The sequence below is a fragment of the Gopherus evgoodei genome, chromosome 1 (genome assembly GCF_007399415.2).
Source record: "Gopherus evgoodei ecotype Sinaloan lineage chromosome 1, rGopEvg1_v1.p, whole genome shotgun sequence".
Classification (NCBI taxonomy): Eukaryota; Metazoa; Chordata; order Testudines; family Testudinidae; genus Gopherus; species Gopherus evgoodei.
In genome coordinates, this window is record NC_044322.1 from 20,679,632 (window position 1) to 20,701,974 (window position 22,343).

A 22,343-nucleotide genomic window follows, 5' to 3' on the forward strand; every position below is an offset into this window, starting at 1 on the left:
GCAAGCAGGAAGAGACCAGGAGAATGCTGGGGGCCTCTGTGGCAATAGGAGATGTTATCACATTCTTGGATTCTCACTGCGAGGCCAATGTGAACTCGTTGCCACCTCTGCTAGACCGCATTGCTCGGAACCGCAAAACTATTGTGTGCCCAATGATTGACGTAATTGACCATGACCACTTTGGATATGAGAAACCTCTGTGAGGACCCCACATGACAGTAGTATCAGTAAGGAAGGGCATTTGGTCTAGTAGTTGGGGTATAAAGCAAGGAACTTTCAGAAATATCTCATCAGGTTTAGTTGAATAATCTGGGGACCCTGACCCATACCAATTACTAACATTTTAAATACAGATGCTAGGGCTGATTATTCTCTGCCTAGATCTGGGGCAGCTGTTCACACCTCTGCAAAATGAGTTTGGTACTTTCTTATATTCACTTTACACTCATTTTACCCAGATCTATATGATTAGACCAGGTGAAGATAATGGCGAATCAGGCCCTGTATCTTCATTTACATCTACAGAATAAAAAGCACTATGGTAATTCCCAAACCAAAAATACTTAATTGAAAAAAAAAATAGATCACGATAGATCATAATGAACTTGTAGACTGGGATAAAGGGACGGTTATACAAATGTGATGTTGTTTGTTACAAACAGAGAGAAAAGTGTGTAGTAGATTTTGTGGTTTGCACATGAACTTTGTCTCTGAAATCCTTGTATATTGATTTATTTCTTTACATTTGTAAAATATAAGGTCCAGATTTTGCACTAACTTCCAGCTATATACAACTCCCCTGTGCTTGACTGGAGGCGTTAAGTGGGAGAAGAATTTGGTCTCTGGTCTGCTTCCTGTGTGCAGGAACTGCCTTCTGTTTTACTAGATTGGTGTGAAGTTCTGAAGGTCAGAGTAACCAGATCTGGTATTTATTTTTGTCAATTACTGTACTTGGCTTGAAAAAAAATCACTTGAGGTTTATAAAGCTCAGTTTTGAGTGGGTCCTAAAGGATAAGAATTGAAACAGAAAAGTTCTATAATAAATTACAAATAATTACACTACTTCCCAGTGGAACAATTTTCACTTAAAAGAAAGCAGAGATGGTGTAAAATTTTCCTCAACTAGAAATCCATTGCAAGCCAAAGATGTACTGCCCGAAATGGCATTTTGATCAAGATCAGAATTATAGCGGAAAGGATGCTTAACAATCTCAGTGCTGCTACAGTCATCAAATTATGACTAAAAAGATGGATATGGCAGTAATCTTCTATTTAAGCCTTTAGAGAGCAAGTCCAGCAATTGAAGTAACCTGTATATAGGAAGTGACAAGTCAGACAGTTCAGTAAATCCTAACAAAAAAGACAAATGGATTTAACAACCTCCAGTTTACCAAACAGATAATGTGAAACGCTGATTGATACGTACATCACCAACATGAATGCAAAGTCAAAATTAACTGTACAGAAATTTCTATACATACTGGATCAAATTCATCTCTGGTATAAGTCACTGGAATTATGCTAGGGATAATAAATTTGATCTCTGCTATAAATGAGCTGTAAAAGAAGCAAACCACCTTTACTACACATTTCAGTGCTTTACTCTTCTGTATGAATATTAAAATCTAGCTCCATCCCCAGGTATTTAAACTCTGTTGTTCAAGTGAAGTTCAATTTCAGAATGTAATTTTAGAAGAATCCCACTGGGAGTTGTTTAATTTTTGATACAGGTTCAACATGTGAGAACACTGATACCCCCATTTAAAATCAATCAAAGTGAATATGATGCTCGTCAGATATGATAAATGTACCGTACTAGAGTCTGATTCTTCTCTCACTCGCACTGGTTTCAGTGTGATTTCAGCGGAGTTATTCCTGATTTGCATTTACATTGGCGCAACTCATAGGTTCAAACTGTTCACTGGGCTGGATTCTGGCTGGTGACCTAGATGGGAAAGGCTCCGCATCTCACGTGAGAGTTTAATCAAGTCCCTAGAGACTCAAGTTTTCTATTTCGGTCATTCTCAACCCTTTTTTCACATAGGACCCAAAACTAACTGAGAGGTTTCTCTTCAGTGACCTACCAAATTGCTGTGGTGGCAAAGAATTGTGATACCGGGAGCAAGACAAGAAACCATGGGTGGTTTTATTAAGCACTTGGTGGAGAGTGCTGCTGGGGGAACACTGGAGATGAGCGTGGTGGGGGCTGGGTTTGAGGCGTGCTGATGTCTGGGTGTGGAAGTTGATTGGGGAACTAGTGGAGGGGAAGTGGGATCAGGGTTGGGGCAGCTGATGCTGGCTATAAGGGATGTGCCTCTTCTTCCCCCTACACCCAACCACCTACTCATCATCTCATTGTTTTTCTCTGGGGCAATGCTGCTTCAGAAACATCCTACTATTTAAACTGACTCTACAGACTTTACAATCTCTGCTCCCAGTACTGCATAGCTGAGCTGAATGTTGATGGAGATTGTGGATGGAAAAGGGGATGGGAAGGGGAGACCTTCACTGAGCCCGATCCTGCAATCAGCACCACATGAGCAATCCTGAAACGTTATGCCTGCCTGGAGTCTGAATTAAGTTATTGGGGCTTCACAAAAGTACAGGATCTATTCAGGGCGAGGGTAGGGTAAAGAGGGTGCTGAGCCCCTGCCCCAGGGGCTGCTGTGGAGTGCTGTGGAGCCTGCAGGTTCAGGGCATGAATAGGCTGGAAATTGCTTCCTGTCTGCCCGCCACTCCAGAGTGTAGCTTCCCCATGCCAGCCCTGTGTGGGGCTTTGGCACATGTAGGGCTCAGCTCCTCCTGGCCGGCAGCCCCAGGCCAGAGGGTCTTCGGCTTTCCCGGGGTGCCAGCCCAGCCAGAGGCAGTGGAGGAAGGAAGGAACCTGCCAGCCAGGCTGCTGGTGAGCTGAGCACTCCGACCAGGGGCTGGTTCTCTGCACAGCACTGCGACCCGGACACACCCCGCTCAGCGGGGGATATGGAGAAGCAGTGGGACTTGTGGGATGGGGCAAAGCAAGAAGAGGACAGTGAGAGGGGGAGGATGTAAAGGGCCAATGGGTGTGCAGCAGAGACGATCCATAACCGACTGGTGCCTGGCGCCTACCCACACGCATCAGCCACCGCACACACCAGCCACTGCAGCTCTCTGGCCGGAAATGGAAGAACGGGCAGGGCTCTGCTGACTGAGATCTGGCACGCAGTGTGGGGCTGCGCTGATGGATCAGCATGGGAAGCGGCTGGCCCCATGCTCTGCATCTTCGCCCTGCCACCAGCCTTGCACACTCACCCCCATTGTCGGCCATTGAACATCCCCCCCACACTCACCGCTGGTGGGTGGGCAGCTGGCGAGCAGGAATCCGGCCAGCAGCAGGACCCACCGGTACTGATGGGGGAGATGGGAGAAAATACGAGACAACTTGCCCATTTTTAAGAAAAAGTCAGGACACCTGCAGGAGGGCTTAAATATGGGACTATCCCTTTAAAAAGGGGACATCTGGTCACCCTAGCTTTGGCCCTGATTCAGGAAAGCACATGCTTAAGCAGGACATACATAATGATACTAAAAGTTGTGTTGTGTTTCCTGGTGTTTGTCATTTTTTATAGTGAGAAATCCATGAGCTCCAGTTCTGCTCTCAGTTCCAACAGCTGACTTTAATGGAATTACTCCAGCTTTATGTCTGAGTAAATGAGAGCAGTCTGAGGTCAAGCCAACACAGAAATTAGAAAGAAAAGGATAGATTTGAGCTCCCCTGTATTAAATATTAAATTTAAATATTAAATATTAAAATAAAATATTTGCCCTGTGCATCACCATAAGGATATACAAATGTGAAACAACTAAATACCAATGAAAATGAAATTCAGCAAGAAATGTGTGACAATATCTTCAGCAGTTGTCCAGTTACATGCAGCCGATTGCAATGCTACGTGGTCAAAGACATGCTGTGGAGTAGCCTGCCTTTGTCCTACATGACATTCTCATCTCATGAGCAAACAAGAAAAATATGGTCTGGATGACATTGTTATGAGATGGGTGCACAATAGAGTATTTATCAATGGCTTGCTGTCAAACTGGGAGGATATATCAAGTGGCATCCTGCAGCAGTCTGTCTTGGATCTGAAAGTATTCCATATTTTCCATTAACATCTTCAATGATGTATTCCTATAAAATTTAGAATAATAGAATATCAAGGTCGGAAGGGACCTCAGGAGGTCATCTAGTCCAAACCCCTGCTCAAAGCAGGACCAATCCCCATCTAAATCATCCCAGCCAGGGCTTTGTCAAGCCTGACCTTAAAAATCTCTAAGGAAGGAGATTCCACCACCTCCCTAGGTACCCATTCCAGTGCTTCATCACTCTCCTAGTGAAAATGTTTTTCCTAATATACAACCTAAACCTCCCACACTGACCGATTACTTCTTGTTCTGTCAGCTGCTACCACTGAAAACAGTCTAGATCCATCCTCTTTGGAACTTCCTTTTCAGGTAGTTGAAAGCAGTTATCAAATCCCCCCTCATTCTTCTCTTTTGCAGACTAAACAATCCCAGTTCCCTCAGCCTTTCCTCATAAGTCATGTGCTCCAGCCCCCTAATCATTTTTGTTGCCCTCCACTGGACTGTTTCCAATTTTTCCACATCTTTCTTGTAGTGTGGGGCCCAAAACTGGACACAGTACTTCAGGTGAGGCCTCACCAATGTTGAATAGAGGGGAATGGTCACGTCCCTTGATCTGCTTGCAATGCCCCTATTTATACAGCCCAAAATGCCGTTAGCCTTCTTGGCAACAAGGGAACACTGTTGACTCATATCCAGCTTCTTGTCCACTGTAACCCCTAGGTCCTTTTCTGCAGAACTGCTTCCTAGCCATTCGGTCCATAGTCTGTAGCAGTTCATGGGATTCCTCTATCCTAAGTGTACGAATCTGCACTTGTCCTTGTTGAACCTCATCAGGTTTCTTTTGGCCCAATCCTCTAATTTGTCTAGGTCCCTCTGTATGCTATTCTTACCCTCCAGCATATCTACCACTCCTCCCAGTTTAGTGTTATCTGCAAACTTGCTGAGGGTGCAGTCCACACCATTCTCCAGATCATTAATGGTCCTGCTAGTGAAGGCAGGGGGCTGGAATTGATGACCTTGCAGGGTCCCTTCCAGTTCTATGAGATAGGTATATCTCCATATATTTGGAGGGAGGAATAGCTCCGTGTTTTGAGCATTGGCCTGTTAAACCCAGAGTTGTGAATTCAGTCCTTGAGGGGGCCATGTAGAGATCTGGGGCAAAAATCTGTCTGGGGATTGGTCCTGCTTTGAGTAGGGAGTTGGATTAGATGACCTCCTGAGGTCCCTTCCAACCCTGATATTTTATGAAACAAGACCAACCCTTGGGGCACTTCACTTGATACCAGCTGTCAACTAGACATGGAGCCACTACTCGTTGAGCCTGATGATCTAGCCAGCTTTCCATCCACCTTTTACTCCATTCATCCAGCCCATACTTCTTTAACTTGCTGGCAAGAATACTGTGGGAGACCATATCAAAAGCTTTGCTAAAGCCAAGGAATAACACATCCACCACTTTCCCCTCATCAACAGAGCCAGTTATCTTGTCATAGAAGGCAATTAGGTTAGTCAGGCATGACTTGCCCTTGGTGAATCCATGCTGACTGTTCCTGATCACTTTCCTCTCCTCTAAGTGTGGATGATAGCAAGCTTGGAGGGGTTGCAAGCACTATAGAGGACAGGATTAGAATTCAAAATTACCTTGATAAACTGAAGCATCGACCTGAAATCACAAGATGAAATTCAGTAAAGACAAATGCAAAGCGCTTCATTTTTTAATGAAAAATTAAATGCCCAAACACAAAATGGGCAGTAACTGGCTAGGTGGTAGTACTGCAGAAAAGCATCTGAGTGTTCTAGTGGATCACAAATTGAAAGTGAGTCATCGGTGTGGTGCTGTTATGGAAAAGACAAATGTCAATCTGGGATGTATTTGACAGGAATGTTGTATGTAGCACATAGGCTGTAATTGTTTTACTCTACTCAGGGCTGGTGAGGCCTCAGCTGGAGTTTTGGGCACCACACTTAATGAAAGATGTAGACAAAGTGCAGAGGTCCAAAGGAGAGCAACAAAAATGATAAAACATGGCCTATGAAGAAAGGCGAAAGACTCTGGCATGTCTCTTCTAAAGAACAGAAGGCTGGAGAGGGGGAGACCTGATAAGCCTTCAAATATGTAAATGGTTATCAGAAAGTGGACAGTGATCAGTTGTTCTTCATGTCCAAGGAATAACCCACTTTGTTTGAATCAAGGGAGACTTAGGTTAGATATTAGGAAAAACTTCCAACTCTAAGGATAGTTGAACACTGGAACAGGTTTCCTAGGGAGCTGCAGAATCCTCATCCTTTGGAGGTTTTAAGAACAGGTTAGACAAACATCTGTCAAGGCTGGTCTGGATATACTTATTCCTGCCTCAGCAAAGGGGTCAGGGCTACATGGCTTCTTGAGATCCCTTCCATCCCTACATTTCCATTATTCTAAAATCTGCATTTTTAATATTTAGACTATTGCTTTTGAACTGTAAATTAGGTACAGTGGACCCCATCCTGCAAACGATGATTTGTGTGCTTATGTTTAAGCATGTGTATAGTTCCATTGCAGTCAACGGGACTCGCTGTGTGAATAAAGGGAAGCACAAAGGGGTTTGCAGGTTGGGGCTACAGAAGAAGCTATACCCTCTCTGGGTCAGGGACCGTGATGTGTGAAGAGCAAAAGATAATAATTTGTGGGTTACTCTGCCTAGGACTATAGGGTCCTGATCTGTATTTGGAACCCCTAGTCTTATTCCAATACATGTAAACAAATAAGCAATAAATGTAAGTAAGGGTCGGTAGAAAACCTCAACATTCTGCTCTTACTTACACCCTTGCCGTACTGTGTGGTAAATGGTGTTGTGTTTGCAATAATGAAATCCAGAACTGGGGCCTATATGACTCCTATGTTAAGCTGTGGTTGTGTGTACTTTGGAGCTCCATATTAAAGAACAACAAAAGTAATACAGAAGTGAAACAGCAAGTAAGAGGCTGCTACTCCTTGAATGTTTTCTCAGCATAAATACATCTCGTGGGTAGCTTTTACTGCTTCTTGTCTCCTTACAGAACCCTTCTATTTTTAAGAAAAGCCCATGCTACTATTTTTAGTTTCGTGCTAATGGACTGGATGTGCCTTTGAGATTTAAATGCTTCTTGTCTTGTGACGAATGCTGGAGTGATTTGTATTATGGAATCTAAAAAGACAGGTCTCCAGACAGTTTCCAGGGAGCCTCAGCACCTTGTCCCAGTGCACATTTGCCATTTAAATTTGTTTTTGACAACTCTGCTCACACCACGAGCAAGATACACACTGTCAATCTACAGTGCCCTATTTTAGATTACGGAAAATAACGAACAAAAATAAAGTCTTCATGAGAGAACATCTGTCTCCCACACTGCAGGCTTTAGCGACTGTGAGAATAAAATGATAGCTGTTGTTACAGACAGTTTTTATAAATGCAAAGGTGCAGGCTACAAAAAATAAAAGCATCAGGCCAAGAACTTCAAAAGTGGCTCGTGATTTGCAGTGACATATTTGAGGCACCTGAATGAGCTTGAGGAGATACCCTCTGATAAACAGGCCCATTAAAGGTGTGTCAAGTTGGGCACTCAAAAAATTAAGGCACCCAAAATCAGTACCCATTTTTGAATAAGTTGGTGTGACTGGGGTTCCAGGGGAGCCACACTAAGTTTGCTTAATTACTGTAAACTGAAAAGAATAGGGCAGACAACCCCCCCAAAAATGGTGGTTATTCTGCTACTTAGATTCACCAAGCCAGCAACAAAACAGTGCCCACAATGCATTACTGGTTACCTGGAAGCCCAAATCACAGTTCCCTTAAAGCAACCAGTCTTGGCCTTCCTCCCAGACAGCCAAATCAAATATGATGAGGATTACTGAAAATCTTGTTCATCATATAAAAAGTTCTAGCAATCCCAAAGGATCAGACCCATTACCTCCCAGGTCAATGAATATTTCAGATCTTACCCAAATACACGCTTACAGCCAGTTCTTATTAACTAAAATAAAATTTATTAAAAAAAGAAAAGAGAGAGAGTATTGGTTAGAAGTTCATTATACATATAGGTATAAATAGACTTCTTAGATCAGTTTCATAGTAGAAATGGTGAGCTGAAGTGTGGCAAATAGTTCTTTTAGAATTAGTCCATGGGTTACAGTCCAGTGTTCAACACAAGGACGACCCAAAATGAAATTGGAGACCTCAATCTTGTGGCACAAGCTTCCCCTGATGAAGCATAAGCAGATTTGAGATGAAAGGATTGGGTCCCAAAAGCCCTTTATACATTTTCCAGGCAGCCTCTTGACCTCTTGCAGTCCTTGGGTGAACAATAGTGTCTTTGAAGTAACCTCCTATTTGCTAAAAATCACCGGCAATTAGCTGGATGGATTAATATAAGGTAATTGCCTATCTCCCACCATTTGCAGGTGATTTGCTATATACTTCAAAAAGAAATCATGACAGCAATATCACTATGTTCACAGTTAATTTAAATGTTAATACCTCCTTTTGATTTCTGAATTAACCGTGATAGACAGGAACTGTTTGGTTACAATCTAACAATATATATGTAAACGCACTAAAACTCAAACATTATCTACTAATATGCCTCTAAAGGTAGAATCTGGGTTAATTAATATGCAAGTTGCTTAACCCTTTCTGGCCCTGTGTCACACTTGGCCATTGAAGTTTACACACCAGAGTCTGTATTTCTCTAACCAGGAAGATGGGTGAGTGGCCTGATCTAAAGCCAACAACATTGTCTTTTAATGACCTGAAAGTCAGTGAATACACATGTACTAAGTGATGGTCAATGGGGAAGAATATCACTTCCACAGTGCACAGGAGCTGCACCAGAACTGACTGGCTGGGTAATTCCTGAATTTCCACTAATAGCAGAGGTAAATATTGACTCAACACAACAGGAGACACTTTTAAAGTGCGCTGCAGGATATAGCCACTGGATCACCTTGAGAACTTATTTTATAGAGACAATGGAGGGTATAGCTGGAGGAATGGGTCCAAATTAAAATTCTACCCTGTGTCATACTGTTGGCTAGTGTGAGACTTGAGATCTAAGTGTGTTTCTGAGGGAGATGAGCTGCACTGTCTAATTCTTTCTCTGGAGGAGGCAGTTATGGGGCCTTTTTTGTTTTCATGGGCTTCCAGCATTGTAACATAGGCCCTGCTTCTTGGATTCTCCCATGTTTTGTATTATGTTCCTTAGCAGTAGCAGCAATACCAAAATCTGTACTTCTGGAACAGAAATTGTGAGAGACAACTTACTGTCAAAGTGACTTCCCACACTATGGCACTGTGCCACAGCTACAATATTTTTGGGGAGTAAAATTAAATCCTAGTCATCTTCAGGCCTTGGCATTTCAGAGTATTGGCAAGAATTGTGATGGTGCTAGCTATGGGTGGATAAGGGAGAAAATTACCACTCAGGGCCTGATCATGTGATTTCAGTGAGAGTTTTGAGTGTGCAGCAGTTGGGATTGGTCCTGTGTGTGGTATAATGTCCTTGTAACATTGAGTGATAAAGACCTGTTATATGATCTTAAGTAATTTTAGGACCAAGTTCACTTGGCTGTGCTGATTGTATCTGTGGAGAGTTCACTTTGAAATATCCTTATGCTGTTCATCCAGTGCTTCTGCACAGCCATGCAGAAGATGCAAGCTTCATTCCCAATCTCTCTCTGCTCCAACAAGGACTGGGGATACTATGGTGGCAACACACTCAGGCCCTTGAAGAGCATCTCCTGTTGTGTAAAGATCCCATTGGGCACAGTTCATATTTTATTCTATTTTGGGGGTTTATACTGCCACCCATCACCATAGCATCTTGGTGCCTTGCACATAAAATCAATAGCAATAGCAGAATCTCAGAGTAGACTTCATGGAATCTCTGGCATTTCTTCCTTTTGGTGTCCAAATTCTGCTGGGACTGTGGGTTTTTTTGGGAGGGGGAAATTTTTGGGTTTGTGTGAATTCATGACATTCACATAAATAATTTAAAAAATATACTAACTCTTATCTGAATCTTCTTGACAGTAAATTCTCAGTGGTTGTAATTATGGAGGTGGTATCATCCAGTAGCCAGGATGTTTATACTAGGAGTCAGGAAATCTGGGTTCTAATCCCAGCTCTGCTACTAGCCAGTTGTTTCATCTTGGGCAAGTCATTTCACCTGTGCCTCAGTCTTCCCTTCCTCCTTTTGTCTGTCTTCTCCATTTAGATTGTAAGTTCTTTGGGGGCAGGGACAGTATCTCATTATATTTGTACATCACCTAGTATAATGGGGCCCTGGTCACTGTTGGGAGTGGATGAGGGAAAGAAAGAATGAACCATACGTAACAGATGTGGAACATGCTCAGATATGAGGGTGATGGGGGAAGGCTGAGAATCTACACCTAATAGAACAGAATAGGTGCTAGTGCAATATAAATAATAATATACTAATGTTTTATAGGGCCTGGTGTATGCAGTCTTTGAAGATACACTTACAATGACCCTGGTTTCTGATGGAGCGGAGTGTATTGTGATATCAAAGGAGTTCTTCAAAAGGCACATGGATGAGGACTATCTCCATAAATTATGCACAGTCGTAAGTCTCATTAGTCTAGAGTATTAGCGTTAAGACCATAGCAATTATCTAGAAATGGTAGAGTTGCCTGAGGTGATTCGAATGCTTCCAAAAATGGGTGTGTTGCTGAACCGTGTTCATTGCATATGGTTGGTTATAAAATTTTACCCTTTTGTGTCATGCCATTTTCCTTGCTAATGCCACAATACAATCAAATAACACATGCAGAAACAGTGTAAGAACTTGGAATAACTGATTTGCTGGGCAGGCACATTCCCAATTGTACAGATTTCCCAAGACAGTAACATACTTCTGGGCATGGGGCAGTTGGCATGCAGGTGGAACAAAAGTGTTTGCACTTAGATGGAACCTTTTTGCTTGTACACCTGTGTAAGAAAACAATAACAAATCCCTCCTTCCCCAGTAACTTAAACTATTGTTATGACTTCCAAGCAAACAGGATTGTTTGGAGTCCAGTACCGGGTTATCCCTTTTGGAATTAAAAGAGAAAATGGATACAAACACAGGATGTACAAGTAGGGTGACCGTCCATCCCAAATTGGGTGGGATAGTCCCAAAATATAGAGTTCAAGTCCTGGTCCCAGGCTGAATGACTCCAGAACAGCATTTGTCCTGGATTCCCTGTGGTACTGCTCTGTGTCTGCTCGAGGCTCGTGGTGGTGCCAGCCTCTTACTGGTGGGGGGAACTGAGGTGGGCCTTATATCTCCCTTGCCATGAGATCCCGCCCCCTGCTTCTCCTCTGTCTTCTGAGGCCTGCCCCATGCCCAGACCAGAAGCTGAAGCTGGGGAGTAATAAGAGCCACCGAGGGAGCCCAGGCCACTGTGGGGAGCCCCAGATCCTCCCCCTGTCCTGGGCAGTGCACCCAGTGGGGAGGTGACATAAGCTCGGGGGGCTGTTCTCGGGCACATCAGTCCCCCGCTGTCAGGACAGGTGGAGGGTCCTGTGCTCCCCACAGTGTGATGGGTTCTATGGGCAACTCTTACCATGGCCCAGCGCTGGCTTCCAGCCTGGCCATGGGGTAGGGCCTTGGAGGAAGAGGAGCAGGGGCAGGGACACAGAGGGAGCAGGGCTCCTGCATGTGTCCCGCTTTTGCCTTTTGGAAAGGTGGTCACTCTATGTACAAGATGCAGCCTTTGTCATGTCAAGATGTTTTCAGCAAGTGAGAAGCTGATTTATTGACTATACAAGTGACTATAACAGTGAAACTGACTGTATTCAGACACATGTTTAGGGTGTACATTTTTCCTGTAATAGGTTTATTCCTGGATCCCTGGATGGTGTGGCCTGTGGCCCACTATTTTGTCTTTCACATCTGTCTTACACAACACACAAAATATGAAGAAAGCACAGGACCACAGTGGGGTTTAAATAACCACATTTGCTAAATAAATGCACCATGCAAGGCCTAGCTACATATCCACTACTGCTCTGGCAGGCTACTAAACTGACAGAAAGTGTCACTAGAGGGTTCATAAGCTATTTGAAGGGATACTATACAAAAAATGCACCTTAACTTTAAATGTGGGTATATTTTGCTACCACCTGCTTTTATGGATATTGGAGGTGGTTGTAGGTAGCTTGAAAAAAGATTTAGAATTGTTGACTACTGTAAGTGGTTTAAATCAATGCTGTTCATGAAAGCATAGATACTATGGGGTATCTATTTATAACATCCTGTGGAGAATATCTGTTATATACTATTAAACCTTCAGGCAAAAGATACATTTTCATAAATCTGCCTAAACATTTTCCAATAATATATTGAATTAAACAGTGGAGGAAAATAATCCAGCTGTTGAATTTTCTACCTGAGGAAAAAGAGATGCTCCAAGAGCCTGACTAATAGAAATAATCTGTACTGGTTCTCTTCAAGGATGATGTTTTCAGTTGAGAAATACCATTTTCTTGGGAGAAAAATACACTGGCTGGGTGAAAATTCCAGAGTGGAACATAACCCAAACAGGATTAATTCACACAGAATTTTGATTATGATGGCCTCAGTAGAGAGCACCTGAGGAAAGTGCAGCCAGATGTCACTGTCTACGTATTCAGCATTTACGCATGGGTTTGCTAAAGTAATTAATCCTCCAGTGCTAAGACATATGGCTCAGCAATCTCAGAGTCTGACAATATGTGCTCAGACCTCACAAAAGGAAGATACCACAGGCAGATATTCCAGATTAAACAAACTGTCATAAACAGATAGCTAAGGGTTAACGTCTCTGTCACCTGGAAAGAAGTAATCTGAAACACCTGACCAGAGGACCAATCAGGAAACCAGACTTTTTCAAATCTGGGTGGAGGGAAGTTTGTGTCTGAGTCCTTTGTCTTGAATCTATCTCTCTCGGCTATGGGACGATTTCTGTTTCCTGCTTTCTAATCTTCTGTTTCCAAGTTGTAAGTACAATATAGTAAGGCAGTAAGGTTTCTATTGTTTTTCTTTTTGTATTTACATGTCTATAGTTGCTGGAATGTTTTGAATTGTATTCTTTTTGAATAAGGCTGTTTATTCATATTTCTTTTAAGCAAATGACCCTGTATTTGTCACCTTGATACAGAGAGACCATTTTTATGTATTTTTCTTTCTTTTTACATAAAGCTTTCTTTTTAAGACCGGTTGGAGTTTTTCTTTAGTGGGGAACTCCAGGGAATTGAGTCTGTGCTCACCAGGGAATTGGTGGGAGGAAGAAGTCAGGGGGAAATCTGTGTGTGTTAGATTTACTAGCCTGACTTTGCATTCCCTCTGGGTGAGGGGGAAAGAGAGATTAGTACTTCTGTTTTCCAAGGCTGGAAATGGGGAGGGTGGAATCCCTCTGTTTAGATTCACGGAGCTTGCTTCTGTGTGTCTCTCCAGGAACACCTGGAGGGGGGAAGGGAAAAGGTTTATTTCCCTTTGTTGTGAGACTCAAGGGATTTGGGTCTTGGGGTCCCCAGGGAAGGTTTGGGGGGACCAGAGTGCCCCAGAACACTCTAATTTTTTGGGTGGTGGCAGCTTTACCAGGTCCAAGCTGGTAACTAAGCTTGGAGGTTTTCATGCTAACCCCCATATTTTGGACGCTAAGGTCCAAATCTGGGACTAGGTTATGATAGAAATGAAGAGAGGAACATTAATTATTGGCATTACATTAATATCTAGAAGCAACAACCATGATTGGGGTCCCATTGTACTATGCACTTTAATAACACGTATGGTATGTCTACACAGCAAAAACTGAGCATGCACTAGGCTACCTAAGCCATCTTAAATCAAGCTAACGGGAGTAACACTAGTGTTGCATCCAGTGCGGTGTGAGTAGTACAAACCCAACATGAACCCTGGGTAGGTCCTAGCCTTGTTGGGCCACTCTGAAGCCTATGTTTCATTGATACTCTTACATGTGCTAGCTGGATTCAAGTTAGCTGGGGTAGGCTTGCTTCTGCTGTGTAGACCTACCCTTAGCTCCTGACCTGGAGAACTTTCAGTGTACATATATAAGACAAGGTAAACAGAGGGACAGAGAGAGGGAGGTGACTTTCCCAAAGTTACATGGGAATTATAGTTTGGGCGGCTTATGCCCTCCTCTGAGTTCCCCAGCCAGATTACTTCTCTGCATGGCTCAGCAAGAGGCACCACCGTGATGCATCGTGGCAGTTGTAGTGAGAACAGGAGCAAAAGGTGTCTCAACTACAACTTCAATGGAGGCTCTGTGGCAGTCTTTCAGAATTGAAGTTTTGTGTTTTAAAAGTTTTCAGACAAAGATTATTATTATTTTTGTGTGTGTGTGTGGAAAGGTCAAAATTTTCCACAGAGTTAAAAATAACAACAAAATTTTCCAACCAGCTCTAGGAGTGACCAAGGGGTGAGCCAGGAAGATGATTGCAGCTGCATTTTGAACAGACTTGAGGGAGGCAAGGTTACAGACACTGATGCCAGAGAAAAGGAGATTACAGCAATCAAGGCAAAAGGTGATCTGGGCATGGACAGGAGTGTTTATCCTCCCAATGTCTCTGGGAGGTATTAGTCCCAATTTACAGATGGGGAACTAAAGTCACAGAGAGACTAGGTGACTTGTCCAAGATCACACAGGAAGTCTGTGCCAGAGCAGGAAATTAAATGCACATCTTCCAAGTCCCAACCTATTACCCTAAGCACTAGACACATCCTTCCTCCCTGTATGTTACATCATGTTCCTATTATTTTACTTATCCTAACATGTTACTACATATTCCTATCACTGTCATCCTCACCCTTTTTCATCCCATTCGACTGTCTTGTTCGACTTGTTTGACATCCCATTCGATTGTCTTCTCCCATTCGACTGAGTTTTGTTTGAATATAGGCCCCAGTACTTAACTTGATCCACATGGGCAGATGGATTGCAGGACTGGAGCCTAGCTTAAGTCAATGGGATGCCATGTGTCTGTGCAGTGTCCACCCACATGGGACCGACTGCAGGACCAAGGCTATAGGCTGGAAGTTCGGTGAGGCACTGGCTATTTTTCAATTCGTGCTTGTACAGCACATAGCCCAGTGAGGCCGTGCTGCTGACTGAGGCCTCTAGTCACTGCTGGAATACAAGCAATACATACCCATAATAACTTGGAAGCAATGTCATATAACAGTGAAATTTCAAATGGAAAACAGAAGGAATGCACCCCTTTCCATCAATGTCAGGGTCCTGCTTAATGTCCTGCTTAACAGCAGCAACGGCTGGCGGAAATGGGCGAAGGATTGTGTGCGAATGTGAAATAAACACATTTTATGGAGATGCTAATGATGCACACACTCACACTCATTCCCAGCAGCCATTATTGCTGTTTAAAATCCTTCCGGTTACATTGCTGGAAAGCTGTGCATCCCCTCGGCTTTCCATTTAGAATTTCATTGTCCCGCTGAATAACCCTACGTTCACCCTCACATTCTTGGCAGGCTTTTAATGTGTTTGCTTACAGCATAATTAACTCTTCTGGAGTCATTACTTCCCAGTTCTGACTTACATTTAGTCTCATCAGTGTAATTACTCCGCCGTGTACACTCAGTCAAATGTGCTACATTGGGCCCAGGCAATTTTTATTAAACAGGGGCAAATGAGCAGTCAACTCCACTATTACACACACAACTGGCATCTGCCCTTAAGAGCAGCACTGGTGCCATTTGCGCTTTTCTCCAGTATTGAGAGTTCCAGTCAGATAAGTCCCTTTGCACACTTCCAATATATCAGATTTGTGTTCTCTCTACTGTTAATACTAAGTTAATTGAATACATTAAAAAAAAACCAAACTATGCAGAAACCCCAAGTTTAAAACAACAGTCAGGGACTGTGACAAAATCACCATAGACCTTAGTGAGTTAGTCAGCATTGTCTCACATTCCATATATTGTGTGCTCTAATATTCAGATAGAGCTATAGGCTATGAACAGGCGAGCCTGTATAGACGGTACCCACCTGAAAAATGGTGAGCAGTATTGCTAACCCCAACCCTCCAACAATCATGGCCTCCAGAAAAAAATCATCATTAGATTGATTCAAAATCATGAGAGGTTTCTGTTTGTTTGTTTGTTTGTTTTAACTAGGCTCTTGATTTGCCTTCTGGTTTCTGAGCTATTGGGGTACATTCAGATCATATTTTATAGCTTTTCCTGCCAACAAAAGGGCTAGAAATGTACATTTTTTTTATATGAAAACTAAGATGCTTGTGTAATCCTTTGACTCTGAGAGTTGGAGCTTTAAGAAAAACATCACGTCACTAAACTTGTAATAAAATTGGGACACCAACCAAACATGGGGCCCAGATCCACAGAAAAACTTAGTTGCCCAAGTCTCAGACTTAGGAACCAATGAGAGCCATAAACCCCCCACTCAACTGCTGCCTAACGTTGTAGATGCCTAAACTCACTTGCCATGTCCATTTTTGCTATAGAAGTCCCCTAGGTATCTACTGTGCTCCCTGTGGATATGCAGGCTGCTGTCTCGGGATGACTAAGCCCCAGTGTGATCCTCTCTCTAACCATGAAGATAAGTGTTTGTGGAAGCCACTGGGTGGTTGGCCACCTAAAAGTTAAGTGTTGCAATACTCAGCATGACAACACCGAACTCCCTTTGTGGCTCTGGGCCATAGTTCCTATTTTGGTTCTCATAAAAGAATGTGGAGAAGCCTCTCTCCTGGCCCTCCATAACATGAGCCACTGAAGATCTACGGGCCTTGGAGCACATCCCTTATGTTTATAAATCTATGCTTCTTGGCCAAGTAAAGACCCATATGCACAGCCCTTGTGTCGTGTATGAAATATATACTTTACACTACAGGCCTGAGCCACTGCAGTCAATGAAAAGACTGCCAATGACTTCACTGGGCTTCAGATCAGGCTCTCTGGGCATGGGCTGCCTCTGGTCATGCCGATGTTGACTGCCTATCATTTGGGCCTTGCTCTTGCAAACTCTCAGACTATGTCTCCACAGCAGCTTATGTCAGCATAATTTATGTATCAGAGGGGTAGCCATATTAGTCTGGATCTGTAAAAGCAGCAAAGAATCCTGTGGCACCTTATAGACTAACAGATGTTTTGGAGCATGAGCTTTCATGGGTGAATACCCACTTCATCGTATTCACCCACGAAAGCTCATGCTCCAAAACGTCTGTTAGTCTAAAAGGTGCCACAGGATTCTTTGCAGCATAATTTATGTTCACTTAGGGGTGTGAATAAACCATATCCCTTAGCGACATAAGTTACGCTGGCATAAGCACTGGTGTGGATGGTGCTATTTTGGCAGAAAAGCTTCTTCCACCAACATAGCTACTGCCACGTGCATGGGCTGGAGTATTTAAGCCGACGGGAGAGCTCTCTCGCATCCACTTTGAGCAGCTACACCAGAGAGCTTACAGCTGCGCTGTTGGAGAGACCTTGCCCTGAGATACACGCTTAACCTTTCACATAAGTAGCCCCCTTGACATTTGCAGAATAATCAGAGCTTTAGGGACCATTTTGCCACAGTCCCAGAGTATGTGTTGTAGTAAGCAAAGAACAGAGTCAAAACTACAGTTTTGTATTTGGTTCTATTCTTCTTTGGAAATAATTGAACATTTAGATCGCTCCCTGCCCTTTCTTCAAATTAATCAGCAAGCAACAAATACTTTGCCAGTGTGCGACAAGAGAAGTGTTACAAGAAATACGCTGTCTTGATTTGCTGTAACTGAAAACCTTTCACAGTAGCTATCCAGATTAACATGACATTTTGTGAAATAAGTAATAAAACACAAAGAAATAAAGTTGAATTTATAAATAGTTCAGATCAGGTTGAAATAGCATCAAATGCATTTCATCTTTAAGTGAAGTCTTATTGCTAGGTGTCATAACCTTCCATGCACTGGATTTACACTCAAAGGGCTAAATTCTCCTTTTCAATTAATTTCCAGTCAATGGAGTCTGCTGTGGGGTAAATGAGAAGAGATTATGTCTCCAAATGCCTAAAGGCCTTTGCTGAGAGTTGCTGCTGTTGCATACAAGAGAGTTACGTTAATCTAAACACAGCCTTAAAAATCAGATAGCAGTTGAGACAAATCCTTTTTTATTTTGCTGATTTTGAAAAAAATCAAATGCAGTATGTTTATTGGAAGGAAAGTTGGGGATTTAAAATCAATGAGACTTTATTGCATCATGGATCATTATTTCCCACTGCTTTAACATTATTTTGCCATTTAGAGACTGAAGAAGCTGCAGGCTACTCTACCAGCACAGCAGCTTTATGTTCTGATTGTAGTTTAGAAATGAGCTAAATACAGTAATTATATTAACGGATCTTAGATTTCAGCTATCACTTTCTTGAAGCAAGCTGCCCTGTATATCACTATTAAAAGGCCCCCTCCATGATGTAACAGAGGAGCAGAGCAGTTCAATGATGTCTGGCTTTGCTATGCTGTTCAGTACTCTAGTTATGGACTAAGAAATACAAAGTCTAGGACTCAGGGCCTTTATTTGCCATTTTTTCATGGCATAGGAACAAAGAGACATCACAGGGAATGAAAAGATAACAAATTAAAAATTGAAAATAATCCTATTTTTAATACATGGTTAGCCTGTGACAGACAAAGCCAGAAGGGCTAAGCAGCAGTCCGAAAAAGGATTATACCTGGGATAAAAGACTGGCATTTTCAAAGGGTCCCAATGAAATTCAGTTGGGTGCTTAACTGTCGTATGCACCTCTGATAATTCAAACCAAAATTAATATGGGAAAGCAGTCTCATGTTAGAGGACATTAACTACTAATTGTCAGGGAGAGAAAGAAACTTCGCCTGTGCTCATCTGATTGCATGAATGTTCACTCTGAGGTACTAGTCACTGTCCAAGATAGGCTTAGAGATTGGGTTGATTTAGTATGGCAGTTCTTGTATAACCTTGGCCTCCATTCCATTTGAAGGCTTTTTATTAATCAGGAACCACTAATAAAAAGAATTATTTAGATTTAGAAACCTCTTGTTCTACCTTCCTCAGCTTCCTTAAAGCAGGGTGCCTAAAAAGGAAATAACTCTTGACAAGTGTTATCTATATCTCACTGTAGTTACAGCTACAAGCTGCTGCATCTCATCTCCTAATTGCACTTCTTTAGAGATGCAAGTAGCACTGCCAGATACATACAGTGACTTAAATCAGTCTCAAAGACATTCAAGTCATTTACTTCAAAAGCTTTTTTTATTACCTTTCTTTTCCTTGATATCCTCATCATTACATTTCTACAGCAAGAATGATTCCTTCATTCTTTGCCAGATTGAAGCCTTTAGATAAAATTAAATTGTCAAGGAACTCAACTTTGCTGTATTTAACTCTTCTGTGGAATAAAAACCTGCAAGAACCTAATAAGACAGTTACGCATTAGTCATGGTGGTGTAAGACTCTAGATAATTTTATAATGAACTTTTCATTCCTGTGTCATCCTGGAAGTTACAGCAGGATTTTTTAGCAATGGCCCAAAACACTGAGATTGATGATAGCTCTGCTGCAGCATTTTGGACCAATGCAGTAGATTACTGTTGTTTGTGTATAACGGATGCCACAGATACCACAGGTATAAAAATCTAAATGATGGATTTCTTCACCATACCTTTATTTTTCACTGATACTGTTCAACACACTCAGAATCACTTTACTATTCCTTTGCTCAATTTGAATTACATTGGCATTTTAATTATATAATCACTTTCATCCATACATCTCCGTGCCCTTTGCAAATGAGGATAAATGCCTTTATCCCCATTTTACAGAAACAGATAAAATGCCTTATGTGAGGTCTCCCAGTACAACGGCGATGGAATCAGAAACAGAATGCATGTTTTCCTGACTCTTACTTCAGTGTCTGTGGCTCAGTGGAGTTCTTTCCTAACATAAAATACATGTGAACGATTGGCAATAACTCACTGAAATACAGGGCAGGCTCAGAATGGGACTCCTGCTACCTTTGAACTAATATTCATATGCTCTTTCCCATAATTTATTAATCAATAACTATTCATTTAATAACATACCACACAACAATGGCAACCAGTGCAGGGTAATGTTGTCAGGCCAGCTAAGGGACCTTTCAACACACTGATTACTGGAGCTGTGCAAACCCTTCCCAGTTTACTTCCGAAAGGATCTGCAATCTTTATCGGTTTGGTGGGGCCTGATCTACTAACAGGTTCTGGTTCAAAAGAACACAGTTTTACCACGTTTGAATCTTACTGCAAACCTAATGGCAAATTTAAATTTGCATGAGTGGTCCTGTATTCCCATAGGCTCTCCAGAAATGGAAGTGGGAGAAGTGAGCTGTGACATGTGACCTGCCCCAATTCAGCTTTTCCCAGCAAACAGGATTCCATTGCAAAATGCACTTATGAAAAGCAGCCTCCTGGTACTAGTGGGTGTCCACATAAAGCATTTTTATAAATGTGGGGTGAGCGCCTCAGGCCTGGGTAAAAGGGGCCCTGGGTCTGACTGCGGGAGAAGTCCTGTAGTGCAGGCACTGCCACAGACAGCTGCCTTCTGAGGCTCCTCAAGCAAGCTGTGTTGTATTGGTGTGCTGGGGGTGCAGCTGCACCAGATAGTGCTGCAGCGAGTGCAGGCAGTGCTGTGTCCCATCAGACAGCCCTGGGATGCTACTGAAACAGGCACCCCGAATTGTCTTAATTATGTTGGAAGCCTCTCCAGCCACCAAAGCAGCCCAGGATTAGTAGGATATTAAACTAGTTCTCCCCCTCCCACTCCTAGGAGATCGGTACTGCACCTCTAAGGGGCACAGTGTGGAATTTCACCCATGGTATTTAAGGAAAGGCTATTTGAAAAGCGTGTAGCTCCTTGTTTGGTGAAACTGTTCTCTGACAAGCTGGCAGAGAATAAGAAGCCAAGATGTATTCACTTGAACACAGATTACTCAAACGAGTCCACAGATTACTCAAATGAGTCATTTTCTGTGCTGTAAATGCGGTGGCCCAGATATGCATTGCCAAACCTGAAAAATCCATCAACTAATTCTTTTCAGCCAGGGCTGGGTTCAGGGTTTTTGTTGCCTCAAGCAGGGGAAAAAAGAAAAAAAAAGAAGCCACAATTGCAATCTGCAGCTCTCCTGCCGCCCTTCAGTCTTCAGCGGCAATTCGGCAGCTGGTCCTTCGCTCAGAGAGGGACTGAGGGACCTGCTTAAGAGCTGGATGTGCCGCCCCTCACCATTGGCCACCCCAAGCACCTGTTTGTTGGGCTGGTGCCTGGAGCTGGCCTTGTTTTCAGCTATTTGGGTAGTAGTAGGTTACGTTGCAACATAATAATAGCACTTCCACAGGGCTCTGTGGTTTCAGTGTGCTCTTACTTAATCTATCCACATGACGTCCTTGTGAGGTAGATAAATAGTTGTGTTCCCTTTATTGTAGATGTGGAAACTGGGACAAGGCCTGGCTTTGAAATGAATTTAAACCAGGAGTAAGTCCACCAAAGCCTATACGGTTCCAGGGCTATATTTTCAAGCCCAGTAATAGCCCCTTTGTGTGTAAGGGGGTCATAGTCCAGCCACAAATTGCCAATAGAGAATTTCCTTGGCATCGGGGAATTTCATAATGACACATCTGTGCCACCACTGAGTTGCAGCTCTGCAGTTTTGGCTTGGGAGCGGGTACCGTGAAGTTTTACTACACTATGTCAGTTCTTCATTGGCAAAGTGTCCCTGCAGCTGAGAATCCATCCCATAGTGCTGGAAAATCAGTGTAAGTGATTTCAGAAGCTGTCTCAAGGAAAGGATAAGGTGTCTTGCCTAGACAAACACAGTGGTCCTGATTCTGACATCATTTATACCGGAATAATAGTGGTGTTAACTCCATTGCCCTTAGTGGAGTTATTCCAGATTCACACCTAAATGTGAGCAGAGAATAGGCCCCACCAAATTGCTCTGAGATCCAGAATTAGAACTCAGAAGTTCCTGGATCTTAGCTACAAACTCAGTCTATTTGAACATGTCATCTCACTATCTGGCTTTATAAAATTAAAACAGCATACTGGAACATTGTGAGACCTCGATTCAGTTGAAGAGAGATACTTAGTTTCAAGTTTGGATACCCACTAGGTATTTGGAGAATATAAATAAAGAGTAGCTCGCAGTCTAATTCAATATATAATCCTAAATA